The sequence below is a fragment of the Narcine bancroftii genome, chromosome 1 (assembly GCF_036971445.1).
Source record: "Narcine bancroftii isolate sNarBan1 chromosome 1, sNarBan1.hap1, whole genome shotgun sequence".
Taxonomy (NCBI): Eukaryota; Metazoa; Chordata; class Chondrichthyes; order Torpediniformes; family Narcinidae; genus Narcine; species Narcine bancroftii.
Genome location: NC_091469.1, coordinates 68611287 through 68628674, shown reverse-complemented (window position 1 = coordinate 68628674; position 17388 = coordinate 68611287). Strand labels below are relative to the sequence as shown.

Below are 17388 nucleotides of genomic sequence, written 5' to 3'. Positions count from 1 at the left end.
GAGGATGGAAGGGAGACAGCGCTGATGGAAGCGTTCTAGGAGCTGTAGGTGATGCCGGTAGAGGACCCATGATTCGGAGACGAACAGGAGCGTGGGTATGACAACGGCTCTATACACGCTGATCTTTGTGTGTTTCTTCAGGTGGTTGTTTTTCCAGACTCTTTTGTGTAGTCTTCCAAAGGCGCTATTTTCCTTGGCGAGTCTGTTGTCTATCTCTTTGTCGATCCTTGCATCAGATGAAATGGTGCAGCCGACGTAGGTAAACTGGTTGACCGTTTTGAGTTCTGTGTGCCCGATGGAGATGTGGGGGGGCTGGTAGTCGTGGTGGGGAACTGGTTGATGGAGGACCTCAGTTTTCTTCAGGCTGACTTCCAGGCCAATTTCCGCAAAACAGGACGTCTTGCGCTGGAGAGCTGGCTCTGAATGGGCAACTAAAGCGGCATCGTCTGCAAAGAGTAGTTCACGGACAAGTTGCTCTTGTGTCTTGGTGTGAGCTTGCAGGCGCCTCAGATTGAAGAGACTGCCATCCGTGCGGTACCGGATGTAAACAGAGTCTTCATTGTTGAGGTTTTTCATGGCTTGTTTCAGCATCATGCTGAAGAAGATAGTAAAGAGGGTTGGTGCGAGGACGCAGCCTTGCTTCACGCTGTTGTCAATGGAGAAGGGTTCGGAGAGCTCATTGCTGTATCTGACCTGACCTTGTTGGTTTTCCTGCAGATGGATAACCATGTTGAGGAACTTGGGGGGGCATCCGAGGCGCTCTAGTATTTGCCAAAGCCCTTTCCTACTCACCGTGTCGAAGGCTTTGGTGAGGTCAACAAAGGTGATGTCGAGTCCTTTGTTTTGTTCTCTGCACTTTTCTTGGAGCTGTTTGAGGGCAATGACCATGTCAGTCGTTCCTCTGTTTGCGCGAAAGCCACACTGTGATTCTGGGAGGACATTTTCGGTGACACTAGGTATTATCTATTAAGGAGAATCCTAGCGAAGATTTTGCCTGCAATGGAGAGCAGCGTGATTCCCTTGTAGTTTGAGCAGTCTGATTTCTCGCCTTTGTTTTTGTACAGGGTGATGATGATGGCATCACGAAGGTCCTGAAGCAGCTTTTCTTGATCCCAGCAGAGCATGAAAAACTCATGCAGTTTGGTATGCAGAGCTTTGCCGCCAGCCTTCCAGACCTCTGGGGGGGATTCCATCCATACCTGCTGCTTTGCCACTTTTCAGTTGTTCAATTGCCTTATATGTCTCTTCCCGGGTAAGGACCTCATCCAGTTCTAGGAACTGTGAAATTCCAATACAGAGTTAAGTTTAGAAATCTCAGCAGTTGGGCAGCTGTTTTTCTGTTCTATTCACTAGGCCCTCTGCTCACATCCTAACTTTCCTCTCACTGGAATCTCAGACCCTGTAGTCCAATCTCACTCACTAGGACCTTGGTTCCAATGATCTTTCATTGTAGCCTTGTTTCCCATGGTCCCTTTAAACTTAACTGATTCACTGGAAAAATTATTACAGGTTATACCTCTTTAATGTGGTGACTTTGGGACCTAGCCATTGCTGGACTACAGAAAATGCCAGAAAACAGAAATTGACCACTAAGAGAACCCCCTATGTAAACATATCAAAGGTAGAACAAAGCTTAAAACAGGAAATAATACTGAGTTAGCACGGTTAGCCCAGCGTCTTTAGAGCACCAACAAGTGGGACTGGGGTTTGAGACCCATGCTGTCTGTAAGGAGTTTGTACTAATGGCTGCAGATTCAAATGTGCCAGATCATGGGAGTTGCCGGACCACAGAGTGCCAGATAAGATAGGTACAACCTGCATCATAATGCGATTTATAAATAAATAAATAAATAAACTGAAATTAAACATACAGCACAGTAACAGACCATTTCGGCATGAGTCAGTTCCACCCAATTTACACCCCATTAGCCTAGACCCCAGGTACGTTTTTGAATGGTGGCAGGAAACCGAGCCCCCAGAGAAAACCCATGTACACACAGGGAGAATGTACAAACTCCATACAGACTAAAAGTATATCAGGATCTTAACATAAATAACATCCAATAGCCTTGAAAATCTGCTCATCAGCCCTCCAAAGTCCCTGGTGAGCTCGATTTAGGGTGTTTTACTGAATCCCATGTGAAAATTGAACATAATTGATACAATCAAATGTAGCAAAGACTAAAATGTCACATAATGGGGAGATTCAGGTTTGATTTTTCCACCATGCTGAATTTCTAATTCCAGTTGTGCAGTGAGCTGGAGAGGGTGAAGGTGAGTTGTTACATGACTGCTCTTGCACATCCTCTCACGATCAGCTACTGTTGTTGAGGCCTTGGAATGAGATGAATCAACCCACCTTGTCTTCCACTATTGGTATGTGAACTATAATCCTGTAAAAGGATAGAAATAAAACTTTTAAGGTTGATGATTTACTAAAAGAAATCCACTAGTAATCTGACAGACTGTTGACATTATGAAAACGCTCGATCCTTAATTTGCCGCACTTATCGTGTTTCAAACATCCATACACAAGTAATGCTACAATATAAAATGCATTATAAATATAGTTGAATATATCCATTGATGTTGCTTACAGTAAGTTGTATGGTACATGAAATGACAGGTGCACTTTGCCATCCAAAGCACTGTTTGGAATTTCTATCATGGTATTTCAATTTGTCTGAAAATTTCAGGACAAAAAATGGAAATTGTTCTCTTCAAATGTGCCTGAGGTCACTCCGAATTTAACTGACATTACACAGAGAGTTCCCTCAATTAGTTTTATATGTAGTTAAATCAAGGGATGTTGGCATAGCTACAACGATATTCAAAGTGCCATTCAGATGGTGGAGTGGCAGATGTTTCCGTGGCGGCAGCCTATGTGATGACAAGTATATAGATCCAATGATTATCAGAGAATAACAAAATATTTCGAAGTAGGGTCACTCTGTGATTTGAAGAAAACCCTAGATGTGGCTCCCATTTTGCTTAGTAATTACTGAGATAGTGAAACATTTCTTTACTTAAAAAGTTGCAATCAAATTGTATGGTAGCATGGAGATTTAAGACAGCTGGCTAAAGAAGGGTAAAGTGATCGGTATTTAATCTGCTTCTGTCGGACTTTAAGGTAGCAAACACCAGTTTAGGGCATGCATCTGTGTGTTTCTTTTTAAACTAATTCTACTTAATTTATTTGGCTCATACCTAAGATTGTGTGAAATCATGGCTATTTATGAAACATGTCTGATAGTTGCCTGTCAGTGTCTACCTGCTGATTCTGACTTCAAATTACTTTCTTTAAAAGTTTTTTTGACAACTTTTTTGATCTTTGAAACATAAGATGTGAGCGTTGTAATTCTGCTTATTGTGAAAGTCTCAAACTTCAAATTTCAAGCTTGCATATTAAATATACTTTTTTCATGTATACTGTCTTTGAATAGTAATTGTAATAATGTGTTGATTTATGAATTTTCCATCTTTGATGCTATCTTCAGCTGAGTGTTTATTAGCATGAAATGTTTTGTTTGTATCTCTTCCCTTATTTTAATATAATTGAATTGCAGGTTCATTTCCTGTGTAACAGTTTCTATCCCATGATGAAAATGAACAGGTAACTTGTAGATTTAAATTATTTTGGAATATTATTTCATGTACAAATATTTGCTTCTGTTAATTAGATAAATTCTCCATTGAAAACTAATTTCAGAGCTAACAGTAATGCAGCTAGTATAATTGATACATAAACTTATATGTATGCAGGAAGTATATATAAAAGCATCACCATGAATGCTTAAGAAGGTCAGTTGATTTAATATGATTTGAATTGCAAGGTTCCCAAAAGGCATGACATTTCCTACAAGTGGTTTAAATGGTTTGTGTATGTAAGGGAGAATCTGCAACTCTCCTTTCATGTTGTGGCTGAGTGGGTTCCTGGCATTCTGATTTGTGTCATGAGATTTTTTTAAAATCACATTGCCAGGGATTACCATGGAGTTACTGCCTTTACAGCTGTTTTGGAAGCCACAATACATGCATGGTATGCAAGTTTAGTCTGTTATGGCCTAATGGTCTTGTGTGCAACAAAGGAAGACACATACTGACAACAAAATGTCATCCACAGATTAATTCATCCATCAAGCATGGTTTTTCTGCCAAGGTGCAGAGCTTAGCTGATTGGTGAACAGTGATCTGTTTTGCTTTGTTCACAGTGGCTAAGTTCTGCATTTGAAGAGAAGAAATGATGACCACCAATGTAAAATTGTGGAATACCATTGAAATTTGTGGTGAAATAAGATGAGCGGATAGTCATGAATTTTTTTCTGCATAACTTGTTTTATAATTTAGAAATAAGAACAGTTTCTGTACCAAATTTTCTGTCTGATCCCTACAACTCCCACCCCATTACCTCTTCAAAAAATCTGCACACCCACCTCTGTAATGATCAGATAGTCATTCTTTGCTTGACTGTAATGATGCTGTTGTGTCCAGGCTCAATATTTTTAAATCCTCCCACAAACATGCTTACATCCACTGAATAATGATCAGGATTAAGAATTCTGATTGCTCTTGATGGTAGGTCTGCCAGTGGAAGATTTAGTCTGTCAACTATCCCTGACAGATTTAGCAATCCAAAATCTGTGTGGATAATTTTGTAACATTTTAGGTTGCCATTACTGATTGAAAAATTCTGACTCATTAATGTAAATTAATTAAAGGTGGGTAACAAAACATAGATATTCCCAGTATTAGGAATAGAGTAAATTAGAGCCAATAACAGATATGTTAACTGGGCTATTAATAGCTGGCCTATCTGACATCCCTTATCCTCAACTTTGAAATACTGTATTAAGTTTCAACCACCAGAAATATATCCAGAATATCACAGACATCAGATGTTGCAGATTGACAAATGATTTTCTGAAGTTGGCTCTTTGGGGAGTTCTGCCTCTAACAATGTCTGCAAGAATCAACTGGCATGCTTGGCTTCCAACAGATTCTGGGATGTCAGAGATGTGGTACTCACCAGATGAACCAGAAATCTAAAGAACATCATCCATGAGTGTGCAAAGTTCTCAGTCAAAGTCTTAAGACCACCAAACATAATTGAATTGCAGAAGAAGGAAGGCTACAGTTACATGGACAAGATTCAGGCCCTGCTCCACTCCACACAATGCTTTAGCAAAATTTTCAGAGGAAACAAGATACAAAAAGAGGGGAAAATGAAGAGATTGGGAGACTGGGAACTATTATTAAGAATTGATTTGGACATGGTAGAAATGAATGAGCAGGTCCAGGTCATTTGCCAAGATCCAGGTGTGCTTCACTCTCTGCTGGAGAGCACTCTTACTTTAGATAAGTGTGAAATCATAAAACAAAATTTCAGGGATCGATCATCCTCTGGTGAGACATTGGCATTTGGAGCCTGTGTGTCTCTGGTCAAGATGGTCATTTGTGAGCAGCTTGTGAATTAGTCACTCTCTGTGGAAAAACAATTGTACATTGCCCTATCACATCAAGCTACTCGTGTTTGAGATGAACTCTTCCATCCTACATAATATTGTACAGTGATCTTGGATAGCTAATCATTGCATCAGACATCATCTTCTAGTGTTCATTATTTTTCCTTTCAGTGTAGTTTCTAAGATTCATCTGTGTCGAGTTAACTTTTGAACATTCTGAAAAGAGGTGATTCTGCATCCACCCTCTTCCTGCTTTCCAACTTGTGAAATGTACCTGAATACGTGGCTGTGAAGTGTGCAGAGCAAGTACATGGCAAAAAGGAGTGATTATAATTAGTGCTCCCTTTACATGGGATTCACTCATTTAAGTATCATTCCAGTAATTGCTGATGCCCCAGTCCTCTGGAGGTCAGAAAAGATGCCAGCTAATATTGGTATTTAAGGATGTTGAAACTAATCAATGAAAATTATGTTTCAATCATTGTTGAAATTGTTACCCTGAATATTGTACATTTACTATTTGACTATGTTACCAGATTGCTGAAAAATACTTCCCCCCCCTCCCCCACCACCAATCTCCATTCATCTCCAAACTCCACCATTTTCCAGTTCTTTTACTTTGGTTTGGAAATGTGTGGAAAGCCTCTCCAGTATTCTGTATTTGTGTTTGCAACAAGTAAACAAACTGGAGGACTTTAAGGTCATCAGCTCAGCCACTGGAAGAAGTGCATTTGGGAAATGTTACTCTTAAGATACAGGAAATGTAATGAAGATGATTATGGATGTGATTAGTCTGAATGGATAAATGGAAATTATAGCCTTTACCTTGAAAGTTAGGGATGAGTATACATTTATGTTTTTGTAAGTGATAATGTGATGGAGTGTGCTTGACAAGATGAGAATGACAGGGTGGAGTGATTTGCTCAGCAGAATTTAGGTAAATATTCCAATATGTTCACCTTCTCTGACCTGGCTGGGCAATCAAATTCTCCTGCTGATGTTATCCACCTTTTAGATGCTCACTTGCCCTTCAGTTCATAGCAACATTTCTATCCAGTCAGTCAGAACCAGTGTAGGTTCCACCATTTCCAAGGCACACATTGGCAGCAAGGGCAGTCAACAACATGGGCTTCTTGATTACTGGTCTTGAGACACAGGGTAGAGGAGAAGCATTGTGTAAGGGCTGGGGAGAGTGCACTCTCTGTATATTTAAATGGTACAGGGGGGAATACATGGGAGAGGTAATGGTGAAATTAGTACCATTATACATACATAGTCTTTACATATACCTGGATTTATATTTTTATCTTAATATTTCTGTCATCTGTTTGACCATTTTTAATAATGGGGGAAGGAATTCTGTGAGATTGATCTGCTCTGAGAATATTGGTTCCTGAATTAATTGTTTAGATTTAACATGGTGCCTACTTGACTCCCACAAAAGAAAGATTGTATTCATCAAAGACTACTGTAGGTAGACAAATCTCCTGGGCTTGATCAGAATATTCAAGGGGATTGTGGGAAGCTGGAAAGGAAACTACAGGTGCCCTGGCTGAGAGTTTTGAGTCGACATTACATACAGCTGAGATGCCAGAAAACTGGAGGGTGGCAAATGCTGTGCCTCTATTAGGGAAAAACCTGGGAACTTCAGGCCTGTGAGCCTCACATCTGTGGTTAGTACATTAATAAGGAGTATTCTGAGGGAGAAGATGCATGCTCACCAATGGCATAGGGATGAATATAGAGACTCTTTCTCAGAGAAGGGGAATCTAAAATGAGAGGACATACAGTAAGTTTAAGGTGAAGGTGGGCGGGGGCGGGGAAGAGATTTAACAGAACCCAAGGACTATCTTCTTTACACAGAGAGCTGTGTGCATGTAGAACAGGCTGCTGGAAGAGGTTGTTGTGGCAGGTACTATTGCAATGTTTAAGAAAAAAATTGGATGGATACAGATAAATATGGGCCACACACAAGTGAGTGGGACTAGAGTGAGACATTTTGGTTGGCATGAGCAAATTGGGCCTCTTTCCATGCAGTATGACTTTTTTGGAAACCATTTCTCTCCCCTTCCCCTTAACCTTGTTCATCCAATGCCTTTTCCAATTCTTCACCTCTTGTGGCCTCTCCAACATCTTGCAGTTCTTCCTAGAGGTACCCATGCTTCTCTCGCAGACATCTTGTTGGAAGGACGTGATTCAGTTGAAGAATGGGCAGAAAAGGTTAATGAGGATCTTGCCGGGACTGGATTTTTCCTGATCCAAAGGAGACTGCAGTATGAACTTATAGAATAGCTATAAGGGACAGATAGTCAAGGGCCTTTTTTTCCCCAGGATAGGGAGGCCAAAACCAAAGGGCGTGGGTTTATGGTGAGATGAGAAAGATTTGAAGGGGATTTGAGGGGCATCCACACAGGAAGGTGGGTAACAAAACATAGACATTTGGACAGGAGGATAGGAAAGATTTAGAGGGATATGGACCAAATACAGGCAAATAGGATTAGCTACCTGGATTAGGCAAATTTGGATTAGGATTAGGCATCTTCATCAGAATGGCAAGTTGCTTCATAACTCTGAGTCTCTAATCTAGCTGCAAAGAAGAGCCTGTGAAGCTGAAAGCAGAGACAAAGGGATTGAAATTATTTTTTAAAAATCTGTATTTTTCTGCACTGTTGTTGTATCACAATTCTTAGCATTATTTATCAAAGCCTTCATCCATTTCATATGCTATCTGGGTCCTTTATCTTTTAATCCCATCGAAGAAGTGGACCTGATCTCTTGTGCCTACTGAACTGATAGCAGTTACAATATCATATACTGGCTCAGTTCAGCAGGAACAGGAGTCAGGCCCATAAACAACAATATGGAATTATTGGTTACATTAAAGGAAAAGCAAAGGAAAGAAATGTTAGCCAGCTCAGTTTAATTTGACTTGTATCTATGACTGAGCTCTAATTTATGTGCTTGGTTCTAAAGCACTGATGTAAAAGCCAGAGTTTTGATTAGGAATGTAAATATTTTATTAATTTACAGAGGATCTTGTTGACCACCCCATTTATTACCCCCAATTTCCCTTGGGAAGGTGGGGAAGTGGCATCATCTTGATGTGCTGTTCTTTGGATGAAATTTAGGTTTATAATGTGATTTGGGAGGGAATCAACAGATTGTCATGTTCGTCTCTGTCTGCAGTTTCTGTTTTTGATTGTACAACTCACGGACTTTTGGAGTCGCAGTGAATAATCAATTAGGCAATTGTATCAATTATGTTTTCAAACCAAATTCCTCAGAGGCCACTTAACAAGTGACCCATCTTGGACACGCAACATTTCCTCACTTGTTGGGGGAAGTTCAACAGCGACTGCACTTACTGAGAAGACTGAAGTGCCCAAGGCTACAGGCCACCATCATGTCAACTTTCTACAGGAGCTCTATCAAGAACGTCCTGAATTGGTATTGTTGTTGTAAAGAATTGATCAGAAGTCAATCCATGGAAGCATAAGAGTGGCAAAGAGAATCACTGTGGTCTCCCTCAACCCCCTCCTCTTCTCCCCTCCCCCCAACATCGTGATCTCCCAGTATCATTGTCTGAAGTAGAACTATAGAATGCTACAGCACAGAAAACAGGCCATTCAGTCCTTAAACTCTGTGCCAACCATTATTCTGCTAGTGCCATTGACCTGCTCCAATTCCATAACACTCCAGACCTCTTGCATCCATGCATCTATCCAATTTATTCTTAAAACTCAAGATCGAGCTCGCATTCACATCAAATGGCAGTTCATTCCACACTCCCATACTCTGAGTGAAGAACTTTTCCTAATGATCCCCCTAAACTTTTCCCCTTTCAGCTTAAAAACTATGGCAGCTTGTATTTATCTCCCCCAATCGAAATTGAAAAAGGCTACTGCATCCACTCTGTCTATACATTTCATAATTTTGTAAACCTCTATTGAATCTCGCCCCATTCTTCTTCACTCCAAGAAATAAGGTCCTAACCTGTTTAGTCTTTCCCTGTAACTCTATTTCTGAAGACCCAGCAACATCCTAGTAAATGTTCTCTGCACTCTTCATCTTACTGATATCCTTCCTGTAGCTAAGCAACTAGAACTGCACACAATACTCCAAATTTGGCCTCACTAATGTCTTATACAACCTCACCATAACATCCCAACTCCAAAACTCAATACTTTGAATTATAAAGACCAAAATCTTTCTTTACATCCTTTCTACCTGTGATGCCACTTTCAAGGAATTATATATCTGTATTCCCAGGTCCATTTGCTTCTCTGCACTCCTCAGTGCTCTATCATTTATTGTGTATGTCCTACCAAAATGCAACACCTCACTCTTGTCTGCATTAAATTCTATCTGCCATATTCTGGCCCATTTTTCAACCTTTTTCTCAATGTTTTTCTTTCCTCTAATATACGATTTTAAGTATTCCCTATGCCGCAGATGCTCTGTGATTAGTAAGGGATTGCTTAAGGTGGTTTGTGGTGGGAAGAAAAAGTTTGAAAACCACTGTTTTAATCATATCTATGTATAAGGTTTCATAACTCCAAAGGAAATGGGTCAATGACAATTTTTCTCAAGCAAAATATTCCAGTAAAAATTGGGTCTAGAGCAGTGAATCTCAACCTTCGCTTCCCACTCACATACCTCCTTAAGCAATCCCTTACTAATCGCAGAGCACAGATGGCATAGGCATTACTTAATTGGTATGTGCGAGGAAAGAAAAAGGTAGTGAACCACTGATATAAGGATTTAATCCAATTTACAAATATTGGTCCTAATCCAAATTTCTCAACTACTTTAAATAAAAAAAATCCCATTCTAATCTGTCAAACATTTTTTCGGCATCTAAAGCCACTGCTTCACTAAACTCTCTTTTGTGAAAAATGTATTATACTCAATTATCTAATCATTATCTGCTAATTTTCTCTTTTTAAAACTGGTCTATATTTATTAATTTTGGCAAATATTTTGCCAATCTATTCACTAATAACTGCTACTATTTTATAATCTGCATTTAACAATGAAATTGGTCTTTACGATGCTGGTTATAAAGGAGCTCTTTTTTTGGTATTACTGTTATTATTGCCATATTAAGATTCCAGTAATGTATGCACTTCATCCCCATGACCTAGTACTTCCATAAATTGAGGAACTAATGAACCTTAAACTTTTTGTAAAATTCAGACAGGAAACTATCCTCTCCTGGTGACATATTACTTTGTAATAAAATCAGTGCTTCCCTAACCTCCTCTAAGATGAAGGGAACAGCCAATTCTTTCTGCTCTTCCAAATTTAATTTAGGTAACAAAAAAATTATCTATTTCATTATCATCATATAAAGATTCTGATTGATATAATCTTGTGTCAAATTGTTTAATTAAATTAATTCAATTTTAGTTGCAATAATCATTCTCAAATCTTGTTTTTAACTGCCATGCAGGAACTTTATGTGCCCTTTCGCCAAATCACAATACCTCTCGTTCTCGTTATCACCTTTTCTGTTCTATGCTTGTAAAATATTAGACTGAAGCTTTTTATTAATAAGCTGTCTTTGTTTACTTGTCACTGTAGATCCTTTTCTAAATTAGTTATTTCTGTCTCTAATTGTTCTACTTATTTCATATAATTTTTTTTATTTTGGAAATATTATTTGACCTTGTAAATATGCTTTTATTGTGTCCCATAAATTAATAACCAAATTGGAATTAGTCCAAAAAAATTCCTTATCTGTCTTCTAATGAATTCACAAAGTTCTTTTCTTTTTAATAAGATAGAAATGAACCTCCACCTGTAAACCGACTCTTTTCAGTCCAACATTGTTATTGTCAACAACAAAGGAGAATGATTGGATGAAATTCTCGCCTTGTACTCTGCTTGTTGAATTCTACCTTGAAATCAATCCTACAGTAAAAATCATGCCTATTTAAATAAAAAGAATAATCTCTTTCTCTTGGATGAATTCTCCATGCATCTATTAAATTATTCATTAACAACAATGTAGCTTTAGCTGCTTTTGTCCTTGTTATTGCTCTTGTACATCTATCTAAAACTGGATCTAAGCAAAAATTGAAATCTCCACATATTAATGTTTTCAGGTGTATTTGCTAAATTTATATGTTTCTTGTATAATTTTTTTTCATCTACATTTGGTGCTTATGTGTGCAATATTCCAAAAAAAATTGACAACGTACCACAACTTATCTCCCAGAAGGGAGATAATTTATGTATTTTAAATGGAAGATGCCGCAACATACTCTACCCAATCTGTTTAACTTCTTTTTCAATTAAATAGGTTTTTAACAAAAAAAACTGTCAACCTTCATTTTAATGTCAAAATCCACTTCCTTTTTATTGTGCTATTAATCCCTTTAATATTAAAGTTTAAAGTATTCAATTTACCTATTGGTATTTAAAAAAAATACAATTGCAAACTGTATCTCCCCTTCACCTCTTTCCTCCCAACTCCTATGTATTTCAAATCTTTTATTTAACTCTTGCTAAGCATATCCGTCTTATCAATCCAGGTAAAATAGAGAAGAAAAAGGGAAAAAGATAAAATATTTTCTTTACTCTTCAAGTACCTATTGTTGCCTATTCTTGTTATACATCTCCCTCTTCCTTGTAATCAGATTGCCAACATCCCTTGAAAACCAGGGTTCCCCATGACTGTTAGCTTTGCATTCAATCCTAGCAGGATTGTACTCATGTAATGGGTGATGCCATAAAGTTGATCTATTTTTGGCCACAGCTGTCCATTCACTGGAACTTTTGATGCCCTGACTGTGGACTTTTGCCTAGGCCCATGCCCCCCATCTACTGGAGCTCCCAAAGCCCCAACTGCAGACTCTAGCCTAGACCCTTTCCCCCCCACCCGAGCTCCTGTCACCCCACATGGACTTTCCACCTGGTCATCCAAGGTCATGATTCCCCAAATGCAGATTTATCACCCAGTCCTGGCTACCCATCCGAATTCCCTACACCCCAAATGCAGACTTGCCACTTGTTCCCAGCCAGCTGTCTGCCCATCTGAACTCACAACACTTTGAACGATGTAAGTACTTACTGTTATCAAAAGTAGCATGCTCATAATAGTCGACACCCTAAATTTTACCCTAAAAATTGGTCCACAAAAGGCAACTATTACATGAGTATATGTAGTATGTATATTTGTTCTGCATGTGTATTATGTTTGGTTTTGTGCTTGAATGGTTTTGCACCAAGGACCAGAGAGAGCTGTGTTGTCGGGTTATACTTGTAGAATCAGATGATAATAAACTTGAACTTGAAAATCTCCTTTTGCTATTTGAATTTCATTCATTTTATATTTAATGTCACGTTTTAATAATCAGCTACAGATGGAATGAAAATATCTGGAAATTCAGTACTTCAAACTTCTTTTCTACGTGTGTTAAGGAACTCTTAATATGCAAAATTCTGATATCTTGGTAACACCAGAGAACATGTGATTTGTATCTATCACCATTCATCTTTATTAGAGGAGGCAATAAAACTGGTACAGCTGCTCTAATATGTACAAACTTGTTTATAAAATGGAATTATTGTTCTTACATATCATGCCTCTCAAATATTGTATGAAACGATGACATTCAGTTGTATGACCTAAGTTCAAAATTAATTGGCTAAATTTACAAAGCAGTTTTTAATGAATTACTAAATAAGCTTATATTTACTTCAATGTTAAATAATCATTATAACAGATGATAATTGAAGATTAACAACAAATGAGCATGCCCAGAGTAAAATCACTCATTCTAAAATTTGAAGTTCCCTTTAGAGAATCTAGAATTTAGGGTCTAGTTTTAGAGGTAATCCAATTGAGGTGTTGATGAAACAATTTTTTTTCTCCCTTTGAAGATTGAGTTTTGGAACTTTTCTATTACAATATTATTAAATTTTACAATAATAAAAAAAGTAAAAGCCATATTTATCTCAATGTAAAGAAGTAATATGAAAATCTTTATACAAAATAAAGATTTGTATAAGAAAAACTGTTACATATAAACTAGATACAACAAACAAAAAAAGGAAATAATCAAAATCATTTAATCAGTTCTACGTGGCTAATTGAAAAAGATTTTTAAAAACTGATACTATTCTGCATTCTTTCCTTCCAAAGTTATTTGGTAAATACATATATTTTTACTACCTTTTTAAAAGAACCCTTCTCCATTAACAATGGCGTGAAGCAAGGCTGTGTTCTCGCACCAACCCTCTTTTCAATCTTCTTCAGCATGATGCTGAACCAAGCCATGAAAGACCCCAACAATGAAGACGCTGTTTACATCCGGTACCGCACGGATGGCAGTCTCTTCAATCTGAGGCGCCTGCAAGCTCACACCAAGACACAAGAGAAACTTGTCCGTGAACTACTCTTTGCAGATGATGCCGCTTTAGTTGCCCATTCAGAGCCAGCTCTTCAGCGCTTGACGTCCTGCTTTGCGGAAACTGCCAAAATGTTTGGCCTGGAAGTCAGCCTGAAGAAAACTGAGGTCCTCCATCAGCCAGCTCCCCACCATGACTACCAGCCCCCCCACATCTCCATCGGGCACACAAAACTCAAAACGGTCAACCAGTTTACCTATCTCGGCTGCACCATTTCATCGGATGCAAGGATCGACAACGAGATAGACAACAGACTCGCCAAGGCAAATAGCGCCTTTGGAAGACTACACAAAAGAGTCTGGAAAAACAACCAACTGAAAAACCTCACAAAGATAAGCGTATACAGAGCCGTTGTCATACCCACACTCCTGTTCGGCTCCGAATCATGGGTCCTCTACCGGCACCACCTACGGCTCCTAGAACGCTTCCACCAGCGTTGTCTCCGCTCCATCCTCAACATCCATTGGAGCGCTCACACCCCTAACGTCGAGGTACTCGAGATGGCAGAGGTCGACAGCATCGAGTCCACGCTGCTGAAGATCCAGCTGCGCTGGATGGGTCACGTCTCCAGAATGGAGGACCATCGCCTTCCCAAGATCGTATTATATGGCGAGCTCTCCACTGGCCACCGTGACAGAGGTGCACCAAAGAAAAGGTACAAGGACTGCCTAAAGAAATCTCTTGGTGCCTGCCACATTGACCACCGCCAGTGGGCTGATAACGCCTCAAACCGTGCATCTTGGCGCCTCACAGTTTGGCGGGCAGCAGCCTCCTTTGAAGAAGACCGCAGAGCCCACCTCACTGACAAAAGGCAAAGGAGGAAAAACCCAACACCCAACCCCAACCAACCAATTTTCCCTTGCAACCGCTGCAATCGTGTCTGCCTGTCCCGCATCGGACTGGTCAGCCACAAACGAGCCTGCAGCTGACGTGGACTTTTTTACCCCCTCCATAAATCTTCGTCCGCGAAGCCAAGCCAAAGAAAGAAAGAAAAAATATTTTTACTACCTTTTTAAAAAAAAAACACAAAATCTAAATGATTTTGTAGATCATGAAAAAAAAAGGATCCAATAAACTCAAAGTTTAAATCTGTTATATTAGAGGAACATCTGATTTTTTTCGCCCAAAGTGCCATCATGTCATATAACCATTGAGTATGAGGAAGGACAGCATCTTTCCATCTCATCAATATTGATAGTAATAAGGGAAATGGAAGAAACTACATGGGAATAAGAGACAGTTAATTACAAATCAATTACCTTATTGATACAAAAACAGCAACTAAAGGACTAGGTCCTTTGCATTTAATTTGCATTAAGAACTAAAGAAAAGGTATGAAATATATCTTCTGAAAATTTGGAAAGAAAGGAACAAGACTAAAACATGTAATTAAGTAACCTCTTCAGTTTTATATCTATCACAATTCAAAGAAATATTAGGATAAAATTTAACCAATTGAACTTTAGAAAAGTATGTTCAATGTACTACCTTAAATTGTGGAAGTGAATAATAGGCACATAAGGAGTAATTTACCAACTTTAAGATAGAAGAGCATTTAGTATCTGAGAATGAGAGTTGAAAATCTTGCACACATAATTTTTTAAATCTTATCTATGGAGTTATCCATAGCCTTTAATTGTAAATCATATATACCTTATATTAGCTTTTTTTTTGACTTGGATTAAAATTATAAATCATTCCTGAGGAATTCTCAACAATGGTGAATTAAAAAAACTCCTAAGTATCTAAAGAAATAATATTAGGTAATTTAAATTATAGTGGTTCAAATGAAGCTAATTTATTATTAAATAAATCTAGAAAAGATTGGATACTCAACTTAAACCATTCATAAAGAGCAGAATCTTGTTCAGAAGGTGGGAAAAAATTAATTAATATAGGGCTAGTAAGTAAAAATATATGAAATCCAAAAGTTTTCTAAATTGAAATCAAATTCCCAAAGTAAGTTTAACAACAGAATTATCAGCAGAAAAAGGTAATGGTGCCTCAAGTATTGAAATAAAAGAATATTTTTCAGTAGAATTAATTTCTAAATTAATCCAATTTGGAGCATCCATTTCATCCTATAATATATAAAAACATCTAACAGAGTTTTGGAACTCTTGAAGTGAAAGCAGTATTTTAAGTATTTAAAGCAAAGATCATTGGATTCTTGATTCACAAGCAGGAGAAAGGTTACCACTTACTTTTAGGTGGTGTTTTTGTACCAAGTTTAACTTGGTACAGGTTGTTGATGAGCATTGACAATGTGTGACAGGAATTGTTGTATATTAGTGGTATGCTGTTATTAAATTTCATCTTTGGAACATGTCCTTAAATTCCACAAACATCAGACAGCAAGTTTGAGACTTTCATGTAATACTTCCTATCAGTTAAACAGGGAAATATCAGAATTTACCCTTATAACTTTATATTTCTGAGAAATATTTAGGACATGAATACTAAAATGCATATTATTTTGATCTGTATGCAAGAATAGTTACCTAGAATAATATACATGCATATATCTCGAGTGTCCTGAATTTAATTTACTCTGGTTAAAAGATGTGTACATTTTCTACTGTTTAACTTGTATGTTGAAATGAACAATCAGTTTCTGATATGGCAGAGGAGGAGAAGCTTGGCATGCAGGAATAAAGGCCCTTTATTTTTTTTATCACTGCTCTTTTTTGTTGCAGTGAAGATGACAGATGATTGTCACAGCTGGGTACAATTACTTTGGGTACTAAGGACTAGTTAAATCATAGAAAAATGGAGGGATTGTGTGATTCTAAAAATAATCAAGTGACTGAATATTACATCATTCATATGTGAATGTGCAATTAAGAGATTTTAGAAATTGGAGTCTATAGTATCAGTTGTGACTATCTCTAATGTAGAACAATATAATCTATATGTGGCAAAACCTGATTTTATTTTTTTAAACCCATCTGAAAGTACATTGTTTCAAGCTATAGTTTATCTTGTTTGGAAACAACATGAACAGAGGTATGTACAGGGAAACATTTTGGGTCTAGTGATCATAATGTCATTAGTTTCAAGTTAATTATGGAAAAGAATAGGACTGGGCTTTAGGTTGAGATTTCAAATTGGAGAAAGGCCAATTTTGAGGAAATGAGAAAGGATCTAAAATGTGTTGATTGGTATAGGCTGTTTTCCGGCAAGGATGTGCGAGGTAAGTGGAGGACCTTCAAAAGAGAAATTTTGACAGATTGTAGGTTCCTGTTAGGTTAGAAGGTTTTGGGAACCTTTGTTTTTGAGGGATATTGGGGATCTGGTTCAGAAGAAGAGGTGTATAACAGGCAACATGGAACGAATGAGGTAAATGCAAGAAAAAACCTCAAGAATGAAATCAGGAAGGCTAAATGAAGACACAAGGTTGCTTTGGCCGATAATGTGAAGGTAAACCCAAAGGGTTTCTACAAGAATATTTGGAATTAAAGAATAGTAAGGGATAAAATTGGTCTAGATCAGAGTGGTCTTGTGGAGCCTC

The 17388-nt window shown here is 38.0% G+C and overlaps 1 protein-coding gene across 2 annotated transcripts in view; it reads left to right on the top strand.

Annotated features, from left to right (window-relative positions):
- aopep (aminopeptidase O (putative)) overlaps nucleotides 1–17388 on the top strand; it is a 329712-nt gene that overhangs the window by 272575 nt on the left and 39749 nt on the right. For both annotated transcript variants that reach the window (XR_011354682.1, XR_011354680.1), the window contains exon 17: nucleotides 3567–3613. The gene's annotated coding sequence lies outside the window, so the exon portion shown is untranslated. The remainder of the gene's footprint in view (nucleotides 1–3566; nucleotides 3614–17388) is intronic.